The sequence below is a fragment of the Caloenas nicobarica genome, chromosome Z, assembly GCF_036013445.1.
Source record: "Caloenas nicobarica isolate bCalNic1 chromosome Z, bCalNic1.hap1, whole genome shotgun sequence".
NCBI classification, from domain to species: domain Eukaryota; kingdom Metazoa; phylum Chordata; class Aves; order Columbiformes; family Columbidae; genus Caloenas; species Caloenas nicobarica.
In genome coordinates, this window is record NC_088284.1 from 62227772 (window position 1) to 62249442 (window position 21671).

Below are 21671 nucleotides of genomic sequence, written 5' to 3' on the forward strand. Positions count from 1 at the left end.
GTTCAAGAAGGCACTGGACAACGCCCTCAGACACATGGTGTGAACCGTGGTACTGTCATATGCAAGGACAGCAGTTGGACTCGATGATCCTTGTGGGTCCCTTCCAACTCAGGACATTCTATGCTGTAGACAGTCTATGCTACAGACATATCTTAAAATTAAGGAAAGCTACTGATGAATACTCAAAGATACAACCTCTTTGGAAGATGAAATTGCTTTCTGCAGCTAAGTTGTAAAACACAATGCTGATATGAACTACTGAATTTAATAAAAACTTCATAAAAATTGTAATTCTGAAAAGAATTTTTGATTTTTAATGAAATTATAATTTTAAAAATATATTTTTAGGCAGCAAATATCATCCACATATACATGAATAAGCAAATGCTACGTAATTTTAAATTTCCATCTAGTTCTACAAGCTGTTTAACTAAGTGGACACATAGGAAAAACTCATAACCCAAAAATTAGTTTTATATCATTTAAGGCTATTCCATATTCAGCATTCATTTAATTTGCTATCAGTACCAAATGCCAATGATCATTTTAATGCAATGCTAAGCTATCATTTCTGCTGTGGAACAGCATTTATTAAATGCTAACACCAGGAGGTTTTTCTCCTATGAGAAAGGGACTGCCCACACTGTAGCAATCAAGACACCTGCATCCACTTCACCCATGGGAGCTGCACGGAAGCTGACTTTCATCTAAAAGAGTATGCCTCTGCTAGCGAAGCGCAGTCCGTAAGCTAACAAGCCCTGGCACTTTTCGGAGCTCAGTAGCTCAGGGGCAACACTGCATGAACATGCTATTCTGTGTCTAGAGCCAAGCAAGCTCATCCGTATGTCTCTGCACCATGCCCCATGGACTTCCTGGTAGGTGTTTCTGCCAGTGCAGGCCTCTCTGGTGCTGTGACCCACTGGGCACAGTAAACATGCCTACCTCTTTTTTTGGTTTTACTGTGAAATGCTTGCCCATTTATTGGAAGATTTCTGACTTCACCTCTTTAAAGAAAGTGGCATGTTTTATAATCAGAAACACTGACATTCAAGGCTTTTATTCATTCATATCAACACTAGCAGATATCCAATGTTCAGCTACTATAACTACATTCAAAGGACTATTTTTACTATCGTCTTGTATACTCTTTTATAAAACAACATATGCATGTGTGGTGGAATACCTATGATAATGATGAGACATTCAACATAAAGAAATCTTTAAAGTTAAGAGCTTGTTTTGTGAAATCCTTGCACCAAAGTTAGGTTTGCTGACAGCTGGGGAGGTTTGAATTAACTACTAAATAAACTTCTTATTGCTAATTGTATTTGAAATCATACAAGATATGAGAAAAACTTCAAGATATGCTCAGCATGGTGGTGAAACTTAAGGAGGTGGTCAAGAGACTGAGGACCATCAGGGAGTGTGAAAAGGAGATTGATTGGTGGAGTAACTCCCTGGCATGCCAGTCAGAAATGTCCCAGGGAGGTAACTCCCAAAAGGTGATGGACCCCTGCCCTGTCGGGCAGAGGGGGAAGACCCAAGACAGCCTCTGCCCTGTTGCTGTCGGGCAGAGGCAGGGGACCAAAAGGATGAGGATGGTTGGAAGCAAGTTCCAGTTAGGCATCACGGGCAACCCACCTCCCTACCTGCTTTGCTTCCCCAGGTGCCCCTCTGTAATAAGTTTGAGGCCCTGGATATTGAAGAAGATGTAGGTGGGGATGTGGTGCAAGGGCCGCCTACAAGGTCACATAGGAAGAGGCGATTGACTCCACGCCTCAAGACTGGCTCCAATAAAAAAGAAAGAAGGGGAATTGTAGTAAGCAATTCCCTTCTGAGAGGGACAGAGAGGCAACTAGGAAAGCTAAGGCCTCCTTAGAGTTAAACCTGGCAAGAGGGGTCAAGGACAACAGAAAGAGCTTCTTCAAATACATGGCAGATAAAACTAACACCAGAGGCAATGTAGGCCCGCTGATGAATGGGGTGGGTGCCCTTGGTGACAGAAAATACAGAGAAGGCAGAGTAACTGAATGCCTTCTTTATCTCTGTCTACTCTGCCGGAGGCTGTCCTGAGGAGCTCCGTACCCCTGAGGCCCCGGAGGAATTCACGACAATGAAGGAGTCTGCCTTGGTTGATGAGGACTGAGTTAGGGACCAATTAAGCAATCTGGACATCCATAAATCCATGGGTCCAGATGGGATGCACCTGTGGGTGCTGAGGGAGCTGGCTGAAATCATTGCTAGGTCGGTCTCCATCATCTTTTCTAAGTCATGTGAAATGGGAGAGGTGCCTGAGGTCTAGAGGAAAGCAAATGTCTCCACTTCAGAAAGGGCAAGAAGGAGGGCCTGGGTAACTATAGACTGGTCACCCTCACCTCTATCCCTGGAAAGGTGATGGAACAACTTATCCTTGGTGCCATCTTAAGACATATCAAGGATAAGAGGGTCATCAGGGGCAGTCAACATGACTTCACCAAATGGAAATCATGCTTGACCAATCTCATAGCCTTTTATGAGGACATAATGAGGTGGATAGATGATGGCAAAGCAGTAGATGTGGTCTACCTTGATTTCAGTAAAGCATTTGACACAGTCTCCCACAGCATCCTTACTCCTAAACTGAAGAAATGTGGTCCGGACGATCAGGTAGTGAGGTGGACTGTGAACTGGCTGAAGGAAAGAAGCCAGAGAGTCGTGGTCAATGGGGCAGAGTCTGGTTGGAGGCCTGTATCTAGTGGAGTGCCTCAAGGGTCAGTACTGGGACCAGTACTATTAAATATATTCATCAATGACTTGGATGAGGGAATAGAGTGCACTGTCAGCAAGTTTGCTGATGACACCAAGCTGAAAGGAGTGGCTGGCACTCCAGAAGGCTATGCTGCCATCCAGTGAGATCTGGACAGGCTGGAGAGTTGGGCAGGGAAAAATTTAATGAAATATAACAAGGGAAAATATAGAGTCCTACATCTGTGTAGGAACAACCCCAGGTTCCAGTATAGGTTGGGGAATGACCTATTAGAGAGCAGTGTAGGGGAAAGGGACCTGGAGGTCCTGGTGGACAGCAGGATGACCATGAGCCAGCACTGTGCCCTTGTGGCCAAGAAGGCCAATGGCATCCTGGGGTGTATTAGAAGGGGAGTGGTTAGTTTGTTGAGAGAGGTTCTCCTCCCCATCTACTCTGCCCTGGTGAGACTGCACCTGGAATATTGTGTCCATTTCTGGGCCCCTCAGTTCAAGAAGGACAGGGAACTGCTGGAGAGAGTCCAGTGCAGAGCTGCAAAGATGATGAAGGGAGTGGAGGACTTCCCTTCTGAGGAAAGGCTGAGGGAGCTGGATCTGTTTAGCTTGGAGAAGAAGAGACTGAGGGGTGACCTCATTAATGTTTATAAATATGTAAAGCGTGAGTGTCAGGAGGATGGAGCCAGGCTCTTCTGGGTGACAACCAATGATAGGACAAGGGGCAATGGCTACAAACCAGAACACAAGACATTCCACTTAAATATGAGAGTAAACTTCTTCACAGTGAGAGTGACAGAACACTGGAACAGGCTGCCCAGGGAGGTTGTGGAGTCTCCTTCTCTGGAGACATTCAAAACCCACCTGGACGCCTTCCTGTGTAACCTCATCTAAGTGTTCCTGCTCCGGTGGGAGGATTGGACTAGATGATCTTTCGGGGTGCCTTCCAGTTTCTAACAATCTGTGATTCTGTGATTCTGTGACTTGTGATATACCAGCGTCAGTAATTATAGAAGGTCAGAACACAGAAGTATTCCATATGACAAGAAGACGTGAATAATTTTTAGCATAACACTACCCTAGGTCAGGGTCCTTATATACTCTTTCAAATTTTGTGTGGATGAGAACCATGTCAAGCCTGTATGATCCCCCTCCTGCTAATATTAATATTGTGATTTTTTAGGAATTCTAGGTTATGTTTATATTCACAAATGCGTTATCACCTTTCTTCTAACCGTAAGTGTAAATTGCCCCTTTGTTTTCCATGGGCATTCGCTTTTCTGCAAGTAGAAAGCCTTTAGCTGAAATGTAAAATCATAATGAAAACCAGAGATCAGTCTTGACAGTGATACCATCTTGCTAATTTTGAGGCTAAACCAGAATAACTTGAGTCATATATAATGAACTGAATGCACAACCATTTCTCTACAGAGGCCAAGACATAACATAGATTTTAAAATTACTAACAGAAAACAAAATTCTGTGTGCATCAGAAGTAAAATATTAGTGCTACTGCCACTAGAGGAAGCAATACAGGTTTTCAGTGATAAGGATGTGTGTATGTTCTGAAGCAGTGTGCGTAAGTAATAAGAAAGTAGCAGAAAATAAATGGATGGCACAGGTAATGACAGAAAAAGATATTTTTAAAGGCATCTTAAATTGAGTCCACACTTTTCCCTGTGGTCCATAATTCAGTTTCAGCCAGCTTTCCCAACAGCAATGCCAAACATGAGGTGGTTCTGAGTGGCATCACGAGAACAACCATCTTGACATGGTGAAATTGCTGCTGTTTTGACCATTCTTGTTTGATTCACTGAAAGGCTAATACCCCTGAGCTTAAAAGCCCAGCTGTGCAGCACAAGGGATCTGGAGGTCAGCATCTTTCTGACCCCTCCTCACAAGTGGTGAAACCAAGGAACATGAGATTAATACAGCACAGTGCATCAAAATTCTTGTTAGTTATCTCTGAATTAATGCAAGACATACAACAACCAATTGTCCTTCATCCCCCCACCTCAGAGAGCCCAACATAAAATTCCTGAATTTTCACAGCAGCAACCTGAATGTCCCTCCTCCTGTCAGTCAGTCACTCAAATATTTACTGAAATCCATCTTGAAACTGTGTTGGTTCCTCCCTGTCACTATTTGAGTGGCTGTTCCAGGACTTCACACATCTGAGAGTTAAAAACAAAAACACAAGCACTAAACCAAACAACTACTAATTTTTGTTCTTTGTTCTAATTTGATCTGTTAATCTCTGCTTCATTTTATGTCAGGATTATAGCTTGTGAAATAGATTTTCCTACCTGGCGCTGATCCCCTCGATGCTTTTATAATGGGTACATTTATTCGGTGTATTTATAATGGATTTATTTAGACTCTCAGACCTTATTTTACTAAGTTTAACAAGCTAGTACCTTTTAGTCTATACTGAAGAGAGAATGTCTCAATTTCCCTAGTTGTCTTAGAGATTTCTTCACACCTGCATCTATTTACTTTTTCACAGCATGTATCTGTGTCCTAATGGACATTAAATATAGGCAGAAAATTGCAGTTTGAGGGAAATGCTGTTTTTTCTGAGATATGTCATCTCTCTTGGATAGCTAATCCTAATCAAATAAAGGGGCATCTTTGAGCTATCTTGCAGTAAAATACTCCGAAACATGTTTAGAGATGGAGTGTAGGGGTAAAGATTCACAAGAAGAAATGGCACATTCAGTTGCCAAATGGTGGATTCTAGTAGCAAACCTTTTTCAGTAGAAGTTGCCTGGTGCCCCATGGAGCATTTTATACATTTTTTAGTCATATTCAGAGCTGCATAACACTCCAGCTGGAGTCTCTGCAAGGCATTCTCTATGGCTTTAATACATGAAAATATTTCACTTGAATCTTGCTAGCAACTCATTAGCCTTTTCATGTTTACAACACTTCAGAATACACTCTGTTTATTATCAAACATAACTTCCTGCCCTCTTCTTCAGTTAATGAGGTGCCAGTCCTTTTTCCCCCTAAAAAATAGAAGACCTTAAATAGAGTGAATAAGTCCTCTTCTCATGTTACTAGGTTTCATATCATAGAGCTGACAACCCTGCTCTCCTACATCAAACAGACAGTATTTAATCATTATAAAGAAATATTTAGTGATTTGCTGCTCTAAAATCACAGATAGATTGCTTCAGTTAACATTTTATTTCACACAAAACTGGGACAAATTGTTATGGGAATAAAAAAAGAATAGATCTCTCCGTGAACAAATAGTGAAATCAGCATTAAAATATATTATTAAGCAGTCTAATAATAATCAGTTTGATTGCTGAGAAGAAGTCAGGTGAACTAATGTCTGTGATTACAGCAGGATGAAAAAAAATAGTCCAATAGAAGCATCCAACCAAGGGAAACAATAAGCTGAAACTTTAAACATATTATTAAGATATTCAGTGCTAACAGCAAGTGAACAGGACTCACAACATTAATTGCTGGTGTCTAGACCATAATTTGTTTTTTAGTCCCCACAAGTTTAATCCATCCAAAAAAGAAAATAGCATATTAATGATGGGTCTGATAAAACTGGCATGGAACCAGTCCCAAACACATTTAGATTCACAGCTTCGGCTAATTTCTTGTCTTGTAAACATGAAGGTAACATGTCAGCTTAGTTCAGAGCCACTGGAACCTGTGGATTTTTTCTTCCAATTACGCAGCCAGTGCTAATACAGTCCTTAAATGGAGTAAATGTTCAACTGGTATCTATTTAAGGTATTTCCAAATCTACTTTAGTGCTTTTATCCAGTTAAAAAAACCCGGTAGAAGTATATTCTGTATATTCTGTAATATACTCTGTATATTTGTTGTAATAAAAGTTACACATTTATACATGAAGGAAAATTAGGGCAATTCTCATCCCACCAGGAAGAGTTCACATTGAACTTAAATGTGCATAAGAAGCAGAATCTCTCCCTTGACTGCATGATCATGTATTCAGAACTCAGTAATGAAAGCTAAAATGGCTGAAGAAATGGGTTCTTGGTGCCTTTATACAAATTTAGACATGAGGAGGTTTTAATTATTTAAATGGTCATGCACTACAGGCAATATACGATAATGAGCTCATCAATAACATGGGAAAGGGCACAACTTACCATTTGCTTTCATTCTTGTGTACTTATTTCTGTTTAAATTGACTTAATGGTCTTTTCCAACCAATTTTTAGCATGATCTATGACAAGTCATACCTTTTTAATAAATCAATCTGAAGCATTTTCTTTCTTAACTTCCAATTGATAAAACAATCTCCTGTGAATTTCAAGGGAAGAGGCAGCTAATATTCCTTATGTACAATCATGGTACAGTTTACAGAGTGTTTTTCAGTACTGGATTTCCATCTAGCTGAAGATAGAGGAAATAAAATGCTGTACACTTCAAGGTCTACAAAATTTTACTACATTATTTTAAAATAATAATGAGAATTAGAATCTTATTATTATATTAGTCATTGAGGAAACGTTCTTATCAGTTAATTCTAAGATAGTCGAATTAGTTCAAATTATGGAAAACAGCAATGTAAGAATAAGTCCAAAAGATTAAGTTTCATAGTTCCAATTTATGTTATAGAAAATAAAATTTATACTGTTCGTGTTTGTATTTTTAAAGGTAATTCACTTACAAACCTTCTCATAGTTAGAAAAAGACTAAAGCATTCATGAAATTTAAGCACACTCCTGCAAATCTTTTTGTCTGGGCTGGAAAGATAGTCTTCCTTGTTTTTCCATTTTTTTAAAAAAAATATATTTATTTTGCAATGCCAAAAATAAGTTGTTTGGTCTGCTCCAGTAGAAATCAAATAAAAAATTGTCTAAGTGGGACATAGCCATCCTTATAAAGCAAAAAAATTCCCACATTGAACTCTTGCAATTTGAGGAACACATTATATAAAACTAGAGAAACTATGTGAAGAGTTTTTCCTCTTTGGTAACTATGAGGTAACTCAGTGCTGTAATGGTGGGAGCCTAATAACTTCTCTAATAGAAATTAGTAATTACATCTCTTTACTTGGTTAATGAAGTTCTTGATATGAAAATACTAAATAAATAATATCAAATGATATGACTGATTTGACTAATTTTATTTTCTGAAATACTATATGACAAGTTTATGTCCCGGTGAATTATCTCATGACAACTCCTAACCTTTTCCAAAAAGTGAACATTTTTTCAAGCCAAAAAGAGCATATGACTCATCAAGGTTGAAGAAGTCATGTCCATTTCCTTTGTGCTGTTCAAAGGTGTAATAAGCTTTTAATGGTAATTCTTCTAAATACAGTTCCAGAGTATATCTCTTCTGACAACAGTTTCATTTAATGGCATTCCATTAAATTATAGGATAAAAATAATTCAATCTACAGGAAATAAGAGCAACATTACATTGTTGTTTATTCCATTAATATCTGTTGCTTGTTAAAGACGTACTGCTGTCTTAAATAATACAGTTTTCTACTGAATATTCTGACTATAGTATGGCAACAAATAATGAGTTAGATTAATAGGGAGTTTGAATGGTTTCTTAATTCCAGTTTTTCAGTGGTTTACTTTATGTATGGGACAGAAGTTTAAGCATGTAGCAGAGATTTGTGTGAAGTTATTATCACTCATTTTAACGTTAAATATTCTTCCTGTTTTCATTGCAGACTTAGTCCCAGTTAGTGCTGGCAGAGGGAAGTTTGCATTAAAAGTCCATCAGGCTCAGAAAGCTGACTATTAACTCAAGAAATAATGAGAGAAGTTTAGTCTTGATCAGTAAGCTACTGAATATTTTTCAACATTTATAATGTCTTCTCAAGACAGATAACTAAGAAGACTAAAAGAATAATATTTTTATGATTACATTTACTTTTTTTAATATGAACTTGCCCTAGAACAGTTAGAAATTTTGTAAATAGAATTAGCAGAATAATTCGCCCAGTAAAAAAGTCACTGTTAAAATCACTGTCCTTGTTTACTAAATCATGCACAGACCAGACTTCCAATAGTGTTCCTATGATTTTTATTTATTTCTTGACATAACTTGGGCACTTAAGTCTAAGTCTGAATCTCAACCAGACAGGATAGAACTCTTCTCATTCTACCTTTTGCATAATACTTTGTGCTAGGCTACAGGAAAGAAAAAGTGTGCTATAAACCCGTCAGTTTTTCTAATATCCATGTCTTTCATGAAGATTCAATATTTTAAGTGACCTCATTACTGCAACAGAAGTACAAACAGTTTCATGTGTAGCAGGGGAATAGAAACACATTTACATGGAGAATCAAAGTTCCCTGTGTTTTTGACAATGCTTTTTGAAGAAATTTGAGACATGCTTTAGGAAGACTGGATATTTTTCTCATGAAGGATCCCAAAACAATTGACACTGACATTATTTATTTTTTTTTTAAAATACGTAATTAAACAATGAGATTTCAACAGATAAATATAGCTGGTTATAGATCAGATTTTAGATACTTTTAGTAAGACATCTGTATTGGAAATATCAGTACCTTTGTAGGACATATTGCTTGCCTTATCCACTACAGAATTCAGACTTTGAGCATTCTCTCACCATAGGATTTTTTTTTTCATGAGGCCGTTCAAAGGCTGTTGCACTTTAGACATCTCAGTGTCCTTTGATCTCCATAATAATCTTCTTCCTACATAATACGTACTTTACTATAATAAGTAAATTGCAGGCTCTCAAAATCAGCCACAGAGAAGAAATAACTACTGCTGGAATTAACAGAGGGCCTTACAGAATAAACACCAAGTTGGCCCACTGTCGTCATGACACTCAGTTTCAGTTTACTTCACTGGCATAAACATTGTTCAAAATTTGCTCAGTAATGTTATTTAATTTGGCTTAAAAAATAAAATGTTACTTGTAAATATGTTTTCCTTCAATATTAAACCACAGTCCTTTCACCATGGTTCTTGCTCTTGTAAAAACATGTTGTCCTGTATTGCCCTGCAGACTATTTAATAATCAGACTTCTGTGAAAGGCTATAAATGTTTCTAAGCAACTACAACCCACTTTAAATATGCTAGTCAATGAGCTCTAGACACCATCTTCCAGTGTTTGTCTCTATTGTTTCTTTCTGACTTGAAACATAGACAGAGAGAGAGAGGAAATTTTAAAATAATGCCTTCTACTAATCAAGTTTGATGCTATTAGGTATTACCTCTTGCAGATAAACACAGCCCTTGGACAGTCCCTGTCCAGGAGTACTGTGATGTGTGTGCTTATTGGTCCCTTATCAACATATGAGCCAGAAAGCACAGAAACTTATCTAGCTATTGTCAATATGGAAAATAAAAATAGAAAGCAAGACAGGTATTGGTGGTTGTGGAAAGAATAGCTTCTCCCATTTTGTGCAGTGTTTTCATACTGTGATTTTTAATAGTCCTTTCCACAGAAAAACAAATAAAAACTTTCTCCATAAAATAAAGCCAGTTGTTACATATTTTCTAAAGAGAAGATTCTAAAGAATGATTTTTCTGTTCAAAGTTAAATATCAGTTGAATTTTGATCACAGACGGCTACCTTAGGTGGCTTATTCATGTTAATCTATCATTTTGATTTTCTCTCTCTCATGTTCATAAGCCACATTTTATTCCTAGAGTCACAATAACCTTTCTTGGTGTGATCAGTCTTCCTTCTTAACTGTAACAGTTTCCTCACTGTATTATTGTGTGTAGACATCTTAGTGAGGAATGTCTGAGAAGAAAATATTGACATTTCATTAAGTTTCCTATGGCTTAGAATAGCTGCTTCTGTTGAGGCCTGTACAAAACACAGCTGGTGTTTGCTGTGAATACCCAATACAATTTAACTAAGCAAGGATGAATCTTGCTGGAACTTAATACTTAAGAGCAAGACTTTTCTGGGCTTCTGATATTGCCACTGTCATTTAGCACAAGATTGAGAGCGACTTAATTTATAGAATTACATCAAAACAGGGAGGCTAGAAAGAGACTAAAGTACGTATCTGTTAACTTATTTAACTCACAAGCTATATTTCTGTGTCTTACTTTCCAACTGATAGCATATTCTTTAAGCTGTACCATAAAAGCAAGAGTAACACAATAGCTCCCCTGGGGTGCTGAGTGGCTAATAATTGAAATTTTGGAAAATATAAGAGCAGCACAAATATGTAGTGATACTACCCCTGAGCGTGTATACATACGATTGCACCTTAGGAACTTTTTGAAGCCAGAGGGAGTATCAGTGTATTTACAGCTTTATGGGATTTTTCTTCCACATTTTTCACTTGCTTTCCCTTGAGTCTACGAAAAATTTTGGATCCCCAATAACTTTTTGCAAGGAGATTCACATCTTCCCAATAAGCTGTATTTATTCTGAACATTGCACTTGTTGAGTTCAGTTTTCAGCTATAGTTTTTGTACTGGAAGAAAAAAAAAATGAATGATCGTTCCCTGCTTTTATTTTTATTTATAAACCTCTGTCTGGTCTTTTGTTAGTTTATCTCTGTTCCAGATTAAAGAATGCTAGATATATAGTCATTACTCACACAAAACCAGTCTTATTTTGATCATCCTTTTTGTTCTGCTCCTCATCTTGCCCAGTGTTTCTGTATTTACTTTTGAGATGAACTATCTAACTGAATGAACATTAATCACCTTCAAATTGTGAGTTCTTGTGATATCAAGACTGTTTTTGTCAGGTAGCATCACTCCACATTTACTGCATGCTGAATTAAATCCAGCAATTTATTGTCCATTCACTCAATCATCTTATGATTATTCTTTCTCCATAATGAAGTCAGCAGTTTTACTTCTCTAAGTAGCTTAATAACTCCAGAAAAATATGTGATAATATTTTTCACCAGCTTTCTTGGCTCTGCGATCCATGTTTCAAACATAATGGGTAAATGTATGGAACCTGAAGACTCCTGTTGAATACAGAAATGATTTAGCTGTTTCGTAATATGATCAACAACTCTAATTTTCCTATACGTTATCATACATTATGTAATATATAGAATGTATTTTAAATTGCCAAACTGTGTGTACACATATAAAATAATCACAAATTTTACTGGGATGCTTTACTAGCCGTAAGTGTTTTCTCACTAGGGACTGATCTACTTCATAGCCAAGTCAATGAACACCCTGCCTTACTCATCAAAAAGAGATAGGTCAGGTCATATGTGCCTAACCATCCTATTACCTTACACAAAGTAGGTTGAAAGAGTATTAAAGGTTTGAGGTACTTTTTTTTTCGTACAGCTACAGCCTGTAGAATACTTTCTTACAAGAATCAGTGAACTGCTTTCCAGTCTTACTTTGCCTTTACAGAGTATTATTCATTGTACAAGTGCTAGTGTGAGATACCACATGAAGCAGGAAGGCTAGAAATGCTCAGTACCCTTTGTTGTTACTGTTGTTACACATTCATCGCATTCCTAAATGTAATTTAATTTATAACACACTTTAGGAACCACATCATAGCAGTAAGACTTCCTTTTATTCCAACACTGCAAAATCTGAGCAATGATCACACTCCTGCACCTTAGGAGATATATACAAGAGTTTATTACACGATCTATTGATCTAAGCATTTTGGTCTGTTTCCTGAGTAGAAGAACCTCTTGGAATTTCAAAAGGAATACACTTTCCAAGTCATACTAAATATTGCTGAATAGAAGGAAATGTGTGGTTTATAACACAAAACTCAAACCAGAAGAACCTACTGGGCTTTTAGGAAAAAATTACTAACATTGAAAAATCTGTAACAATGAAAACTTAGAAAGCGAGTGCATGTTAAGTCTTACTTTGAATCTTTGTAGATTTTGATGCTTTCTACTGAATATCTCACCTAAGAAAAAAGAAAGGGCCAAAATAAGATGTTGTGAGATGCATAATATACTATTCCATAAGAGAATTTAAATTAAAAATTGTCACAAGCAAGATTTATTTTCACTTTCCAATTTTGAATCCAAGTGAAGGGAACATCCTGTGCATTGAGTATTCAATCTCTAACAGCAAAGAGATCTGTACAATTTAAAAGGGCACATACTTTCTATGGTTTCAGTTTATGTAACAGTAAATCCATATAATACAAACGACAAAACAATTATCCTTCAAATTATGCTTTATAAAAACATAAAATTTATCTGTTTCAGTGTATAGAAATGGATATTCAGTGTTAGAGTCTGTGAGAAGAGAAATATTTTTATAGACTTGATGCTTAGAACGTATCTTATACTGTGCTTGGTTTTTTGCATGCAATCAATAAATATTTTCAATTTTAAATATGACAAACATAAGAATAGATGTAGAAGAAAGAACCTGATCCAAATCTCAGATAATGTGGTGTAAGATCTTACAGAGACTCCCTGTATGAGGTCTGGAGGCAGCTCTGGAGGGGAGGTTACTCTTAAAAGGTGTTGCACCTTTCTGTTAAGCAGATGTATTAATATTTGCTTCCAAAGGATCTTACAATGACAGAGCATTTATCAGGCTAAAGACACAGAGACAGAATCTCTTCAGTTTAAATTTGTGTTCTTAAATGCAGTTGAAGATTTTAAGATCAGTATCCTTTTGTTTATTTAATTGAAAGATAATTACAGAACTATTCTTCATAATTTTTGGTAGAGAAACAGAGAAGGGACTTTTGGCTGGTTTTGTAAATAGCACAGACAAGGACTTATTCTGGGTAGAAACCTTTTCCTGCTTATATTTTCAGAGTAGAACATTTATGCATCCTCAATTTTCTACCATAGTCTTCAGTGTTTTCCTAGTGAACCTTAAAAGAACGTGGGTAGAGAGGACAGCTGTTACTTTAACATTATGCCTTTGGTGAACACAGTTCTGGACCAATCAAATTCTTCAGTTGAACAACTCCTCTACTTCATACATATTACAAAGAAACAAGCAAACAGTTGCAGTTTTCCTTAGTAAACAGCAATATATTTAAAATTCTAAAAATTAAAATCATATATGGAAACCTGGTCAGCGAATGTTAATAGCCTGTGGAGAGAAGGAGAACTGGTACAATTTTTCTTGCAGAAGGCCTCTGATATTTGTATGTTTATGTCCAACATGGGGCAATGAGGTCTTCCTGCCTTCCCTGAGTATTTTCACTCTCCCACTGTATAGAAGTGGAGGATGAGCTGGCTTAGGTATACTTCATCCTGCTAGACCTTGAACTGGAACCTTGCCCACTGCTGGGAAACAGCAGATACCTCCTGTGTGCATCATGCTGTCTTCTCCCATATTCTGCCTACATTGCTGGCCAAAGAAGAAGAATGAACAGAAGAGATATTACTAAAGCCCATTTTCATTCAGTTTTTGGGACTGTAGCAGCAGAAACAAAAATGGAAGAAAGGTAATCAAGAGGAGCAAATTCAAGCATCTGTTCTCTGTGCAGCAGATGCCCCAGGGCCCAAGAGGAGACACGACAACCACCAACACATATTTTGTTCTGTTTTGCTCTTTGTAGCTTCCTTTTTGATGAAAGCTTCTGTGCCAGGCCAAGCTCAACAAAATTTCTTTACTGCTTGTTCATTTTAATCTGACCCTGGATCTAGCTCTGATTCATAGATCCTGAAGAGAATCTGATTTTATATCTCCACAGTACTTTTACTGTATTTTTGAAGACATCAAAGGGAGTAATATTCTAAACTGGTATTAGAAATTTTTTTTTTTGCCAGTTGTCTTATACTTTATTTATCTATCTATCTATCTGTCTATCTATTTATTTATTTGTTTTAATGAAATGTCATTAGGAGGTGCATGAGATCCTTAAACAGAGAACATGTAAAAGTTGCTCTTCACAGAAATATTGCATCAAATTGCTTACCAGAGAAAAAAACTCTCTCAGGAATTGTAAAATTGTAAATTCATATAAAAAGGAAAATTCAAAAATTAACACTATATCTGACTAAACATTTTTGTATATTATCCATTCATTAAACATCTCAGCACAGATCTTAATTCCATTGCAGTTTTGACACTCTTGCCACATGATTCTAGATGCTTTAACGAAACGTGCAATAAATAACTGTTCTCATTTAAAGATAAAAAGTGCTTTTTACTACTCTAGCTGTTCCTTTCATCAGTAAATTCAATAAAAGACAGAAAAAAGTTGACCTTAAAAAATACCTCCCAGACGCTGTCCTAAAGGGAAGATTTTGAAAATACTTAGATGAATGAGTAATTCTTCACACGCGAATAGTCAAAGTGAAGCTCTACTGACGGAGTAAGAGATGTAAATTATACATGATTTAGCTCCTTCAGTAACCATTCAATACAAGTGACCAACTAAGTGTCAAATATATTGAGCAAAGGAATGTCACTGAGCTCTAAGGCAATTTAGGACATGTATTTCCAAAAAGATAAACATAAATAATACAAGTGTATTTAAAAAATAGTTCAGCAGAAAGACATATTTTTAGAAAAGTCAATTAAATATGCTGCCATTGCATAAATAAAGTATCTAATGGGCAAACAGTGGGTACAGCCTTTATTGTACTTGGAAGCTAAAATGTAATTAAGATAAATGAAGAATCCTCTCCCTGTTTCCAGAGGATCTTCTGTTCCTCTTGTCAGAATAGTTTCAAAGCATGAGTTCAACTTTCTTGGAGACCTCAAACTACTGAAGAGTTTTGGTCAGAATTTGCCCTTTGGATGTTTACTTCATATGAAGTTCTTCCAGTAACAATGATGTGATGTGTTCTTTTTATCATTCATTAGCCTCTGCGCTCTTTCCTCATCTCGTATTTCAACAGTTATCTCCCTCTCTCTAGTCATGGCAACTACAATTTAAAAATTATTAATTTGCTTTGGAATAGCTCAGTCTTCCTATTACTTTCCTTTTATCTCACTCTCAGTAAAATACAGTTTCCTTTCAATTTCTTTCTTTTTTTTTAAAAACAGTTTCTATCTTCGGCGTCAAGGAACCTGTCCTCTTTAGTCGGCCTTCTAATCCACTTTGTCTTTCAGGCTTTCAATGAGAATCTTGTGCAGAAAATCCGATACTCCAAAATTTTCCATCAATCTTTACTAGTTTTATAGTTATTATTGGAAAAGCCTGAAAAGGCAGTTTCTCTTCAAGTAAGAATTCACTCAAAAGCACTGCACCAAGTGCCACTGTTGTATTCTAGTATTAGTACTAGTTGTATCAGCTACAACTCCACTAAATTAAATGGTTTTGCACCTTTACATGTTAGTCCATTTATTGTCAGTAAAATATTTTCTCTGAGTCAAAAGTAAGGACTGTAGGACTGCACTTTTAGTTTTCATAATATATACTAATTATGGAGTCAAGCAACTGACTTTTATATATTTCTGCATAACAGTTTACTTACTGCAAATTCACCATTACTCTGAGGGTCAGCAAAAGATAAAAGCATAACACACTTAGAACACAGTCTTTCTCAACAATCGTGTTCAGAAATGTTATGAAACATTTATGAACACTGAAGTCTATACACATCAACAAGCCTGCTAAAATTGAAAGAGCTCCTTACTCGTTCAAAAATTAGAAGATACTTAAGTGTTTGCAGGAACAAGTTTTAATTTTGCTCCATGGGTATCGGACAGGTCAGCTGCACAAGAATGAACTTCAGTCAATAAAATTATTAACAACAGCAACGCACACTATGGGAAACTGTATCCACTCCAGGAAAATTTGTTTAATTCATATTAGCTGCAATCTGATCAGTGACATACAAATCCTTAAATCTCTAGGGCTATATTGCATTATAGAACAATGTCTGTAAGTATTTTAAAGTAACCAGTTCTTTTCCTGACTTGTGTAGAACATGGCCAGACTTTTCCACTTGATGAAAGGTTACTATTTTGGTTCATTTTCCCCAAAAATGTATTTCCCATGTTTCCCATTTAAAAATATGTTTCCAGTCATTTAAAAGATTTATATACTTCTGCATCTTCTTATTGTGTTATCTGGTCTGACTGATTTCCAGTGTGATAATCCTCCCCAAATCCAGCTATAATCAAGAGAAATCTCAGAACTGTTTTTTAATACCCTCTCCTAATTTGGGAAATGATTAGTAACTGCAGACGCATACATAAATAAATCTCTGTACTCTAATTTAATATTATACTTTAACAATACCATATTCATGATATCACTATTTTAATCTTTCCTCTTTCTTTTGCAAACTCAACAATTGCTTTTTAAAATCTGAATTACAATATTCAGCATTTTTCTGTTGTGGTGAGATGTCACAGGGTTGGTTCCAAAATTTACTGAATGCAATGGATAAATTTCTCTGGGCCTCGAGAGGGTGTTTGATTCAGGCCTCTAATTAACACCAGAAATTAACTCTAAAACAGTTTTCTATTTCACAGCCATGCCAGAAATCTCTTTCCAAATAGTAGTTTTCCGATTGTTCTGTTATTAAAGCCTAATCCTGTTGTACCCCTTTTCCCCAAAGTGATAAACTAAACAATCATCCAATATAATTTATTTTTAATGTTTTCCTCAAAGATAAACTAATCAGAATAAATTTTTAATGTGGCATCTCACTTATTTCTGTAAGTGGTGCTAGAACACCTCTGCCATTTTGTAGCACTTGCGAATTTATATATTTCTTTTAATAAGCTAACATTTAATTGTGTCTTAACCTGCCTTTATATCCAGAGAGGAGATTACACTATATCCTTTGCTTGATTCTCGTCAAAAAGCAGATATGCAAAACTTGTAATTCTGGTATTCTGTAGCTAAACTAAATGTGAAGTGCATACATAAATAATAGAGGGAATAGCAGGTTATTTAGTGATAAGATATAGTTAAACTCTGACTTCTGTTTCTCCACAAGGAATTCCTGAGGTCAGATTTCACAGTATATTGACTGATTCTCCCAATTATCTGTGTGTATCTGAGAATATATGTATATATGTGCATAGTTGTATAGGTTGATATGCAAGATACACTTGTTATTTCATCTGAAAAATTTGACTTCATCTGATAACATGAACATACGACATATCCAGATACATTAACATTGTATGCATATATAGAACTGTCATACAAGAAATAACATAACTGTCTGATACACTGGCAGAATTTCCATACCCCAAAAATAATAGTACACAAAGAGAACATGAGTGACTTAAGTATAATAATATTGATAATAAATCATTTATTTCAACATATTTTGTCATATATTTTCTTATTGAAACAAATGTACTACTTTTAATTTAAAGAGAATTTGAGGGGGGTTGTTTGTTTTTTCTTCTATGCTGTATCTTAGTGTTGCTATGAGGCTATTTTATGATCAGGAGGACCTTTTTTTTAATAAGCTGAAATTGAGTCTAGTTAAGTGGAAATGACTGTGGGAAATAGAGACATTTCAAAGCATACCCATGATAACAATAAGCAATGCCCTCTGTGTCTGGTTGATGATGCAGAAAGGATATGTAGAAATGACTGCATATGCAGAAAAGAATTGTATACCTTTTCAGTGTGTATAAGATAAAAGAAGATCATTTGTAGACAAGATTTGGAAACAGATCAGTGCTGCATGGTGAGGTAGGAGCAATAATATTACCTAGTGTGTGAGCAAGGCCTAAATCAGAGAATTAAAGGCTGGATTACAAAACACCCTGGAAAGTTTCTGTGTTTGTGGGTCAGATTAGTTGTTTCTTTCAAGTCACTTAGCAGTGACGCAGTATTTTTTTTTCTTACAAGCACACATACTCTGAGTATGTAAAATTATTTTGTTTAGAAAACCCATATGAAGACTAAAAAGGCTATGTAAGCAAAATTCAGTGTTGAAAACTGAAAAAAAGACAAAGTTCATATCCAATGTAGATCTTTAATTTTATCCCTTTATATATGTATATATATACACATATGGTTCTTTATTACAATTGAATAAGGAAACAGGTAACAACCAGAAGACACAAATGTAACTAACAAGCTGTGTGGTCATTCACATAGTTTTTAGTTTCCTTCTTTCCTTTTCTGTGTTGAATTCTACTGTATATGCAAATACATTTTAACTCAACGTAAATTGCTCTGTCTTAAGAACTGAATGTGGGATCATATTCATTTAAATATCCAAATACAGAGTCCAGAAGGCTCTTTAAACAGAAAAAGGGAAATTGAATTATTTCAATACAGTGAAATACTAGTAGAAAATTAAAATTATACAATATGCTAACCCACTGAGGAACCACTGCTAGGTAAGTATCCACCACAAGAAAAGTATCCACTGCACTACAGAAGTATTGCTGAAATCTAACCACAATCAAAGTTCGTCACAAGAGACTTCCTGTATGATTTTAGCTGATACTTCTGTACCAGTGGATAAGTAGATGAAATACGTATGAATGGCAATAAAATAGAAATGGAGACTTACTACTCCCTTCAGGGACAAGGTATTTTCTCCTTAAAGATGTCAGTAGAAGAATATGTAGGGCTTTGTTATCGAATGATAGAAAAGCTTGCTGAGGCAGGATGCAAGAAGCTTGAATGATGAAAGCAATGATTTTGTTACATGTATAATACTACTAAAAATTTGTGAAATAGAGGCTGTATACATGTATACAGAAGTAGAAAAATACCACTAAAATACAGCTGTACCATCTTCATAACTCATGAGCCATGACATACTGCATAGATTTAGAGCACTACTGTGCAATATTGAATTCTACCATGTATCTTAAACTAGGAATAAGCGAAAAGCTGGATTTCATTAAAGTTAGCAAGGGAATCCTCTTAGTTGTTCCCAAGAGGTAATTTTGAACAGGAAAACAAAACTGAGCTTATACTCAGGGTTGCTAGGGAATGAAATGAGACTGTTGCTAAGGCAAAATAATACCTGAAAATTCCCGCCATACATTGTCCAAAGGTTTCTATAGTTTGATCTTCCATTTTGGCTGAGTGTTACTACTGGGCTGAATACACACATGCTGTTGCTAAGGGCTGATGTTGTTGCCAAGTGAAAATGCCCTATATTAACCTGCCACAAATATCTAAATATGTTGATGGAAGTGTGCTGTTAAGAGATAGGAGAAACATGTCTTGGAAAATTGGATGATCTATTATTTCTTATCCACTATATAACTGTGAAGTGACTTTGCTTACTCTTTGTATGCATGAGCTCTAACCCATAAAAATAACAATAAGGTAGCTGACTTAAAAATGATGGTAGTATTAAATGAACATTTTGTTCTATAGAATATTAATCTTAATCAGGCATTCAATAGAACATATCAAATTGTTACTGAGGGGATATAATTGAAGTCAGCTGATAGCCTCATGTGTAGTTCAGACTAGCAAAAAACAAGTTACCTTTCAAATGGATTTTTTCAGGCTGTTTTTTCTTCCCTAGTGTTGTGAAATTTGAGTACTGTTATCTCCAAAACAACTAAGAATATGCTTCAAGTAAAATAATGAAATAGATACTTTGAATGCAAATGAACAGGCTCATTAATTGCTGTGTGTCACATACGTAACAGACATTCTTTCTTAGGTGCTAGTTTAATTAATTATTTTCTGGCACTTTGCATGGTATTGCCAATAATACTTCATAGTATAATCTTATTTGTAAAATCTTGTCATTCTTAGTCACTTCAGGAAGCAGCTGTTTGCTTATAAATCAAATAGAGAAAAGAGACCAGCAGAAGCCATTAGATGAAAATATCCACACAGGAAAGCCTGAAAACCAGTTGCAGAATCCTGATTTGATAAAAAGAATTACAATACACTACCATCATATAATTCTTGCTTTCATTTTCAGTATTGAGTAAAAAACATTGACCTACACTATGCTACAGAAAAATCATTTGTATGGAGATTAAATTAGAAATGTGAAGAAAATTAATTTACGCAAAGGAATGGACAAATTACAATGTTCAGCTGCAAAGTTTTTTCCCTCTTTAGGACCCTTCCTTAAAGCCATTCTACCATCTCCTATGTCTTCCAAGGCAGCTTAGTTCTTGCTTTTGCCAGGCTTTAAGAGAGGGTTGTAAAGAGTCACTTAACAGTATGATCTCTAGGAAACGTCTGTCTGCTGTTCTACCCAAAGTCAAAAGCAACTGTTGAAGTCATGAAAACTAAGAAAGCATGTGACTGCTTTTGTGTTGTGGAAGCTTATGTCTGTATGCTTAGCTTTGACTGACACATTACTTCTTCTCTGCATCCCAATCTATTTTCTGCATCACTAAGCTTACAAAACTCTGCATAAATTTTCTTTCTCAGCTTGTTCTGTAATCCTTTGAACACACTGTCTTCCTGTTCATTCCTTCAGCCAGTAAGTGCCAGCTGTTGGGTCCTGGAAACAATTTTATTTAGATGAAGAAAAAAAAGTGAAAAAAGAAAAAAAAGTAGTTAATCAGAAAGCTGTGAAAACAACAAAAACCTTGTTACTACACTGAAATATTTGAGTCAGAGTGTTTGACTCAAGTAAAAGGAATTACTATGATTTCCATCAATCAAAGTACAAATCAACTTAAACTAGATCAGTTTCCCATGAAAATATAAACTCCGAGTGTTTTCATTCTATAAACTAATACATTTTCAATTGTTCTGTTATGCAGGAAACAGAGTTCATGCTGAGAAATGAAAAAAAAGGAATTAAATTAATTATCTTAAATATATTTTGCTATATTGCATCTGTCAACAATATCCTGATTTTTAATAAGAAACACACAACACCCCATGCATGCCTCTTCATATTTTTACAAGTTATAAAACAGGTTTAAATTTTCAAAACCCAGAATAGAAGTACTTAAAATATTTTAGTAGATGCCTATTAATATGTTCGTATATAATTAACAGTGAGTAGTTATTTGTATAAATTACATTGGCTTCCAGGAGGCAGTGCCTCCACAGTGGCAGAGGAACCTGGTCTTTACGGAGAAATGCAGTGGGAGGGAGGTTCACCTTCACATGGATCTGCAGTCCTTGATGCAG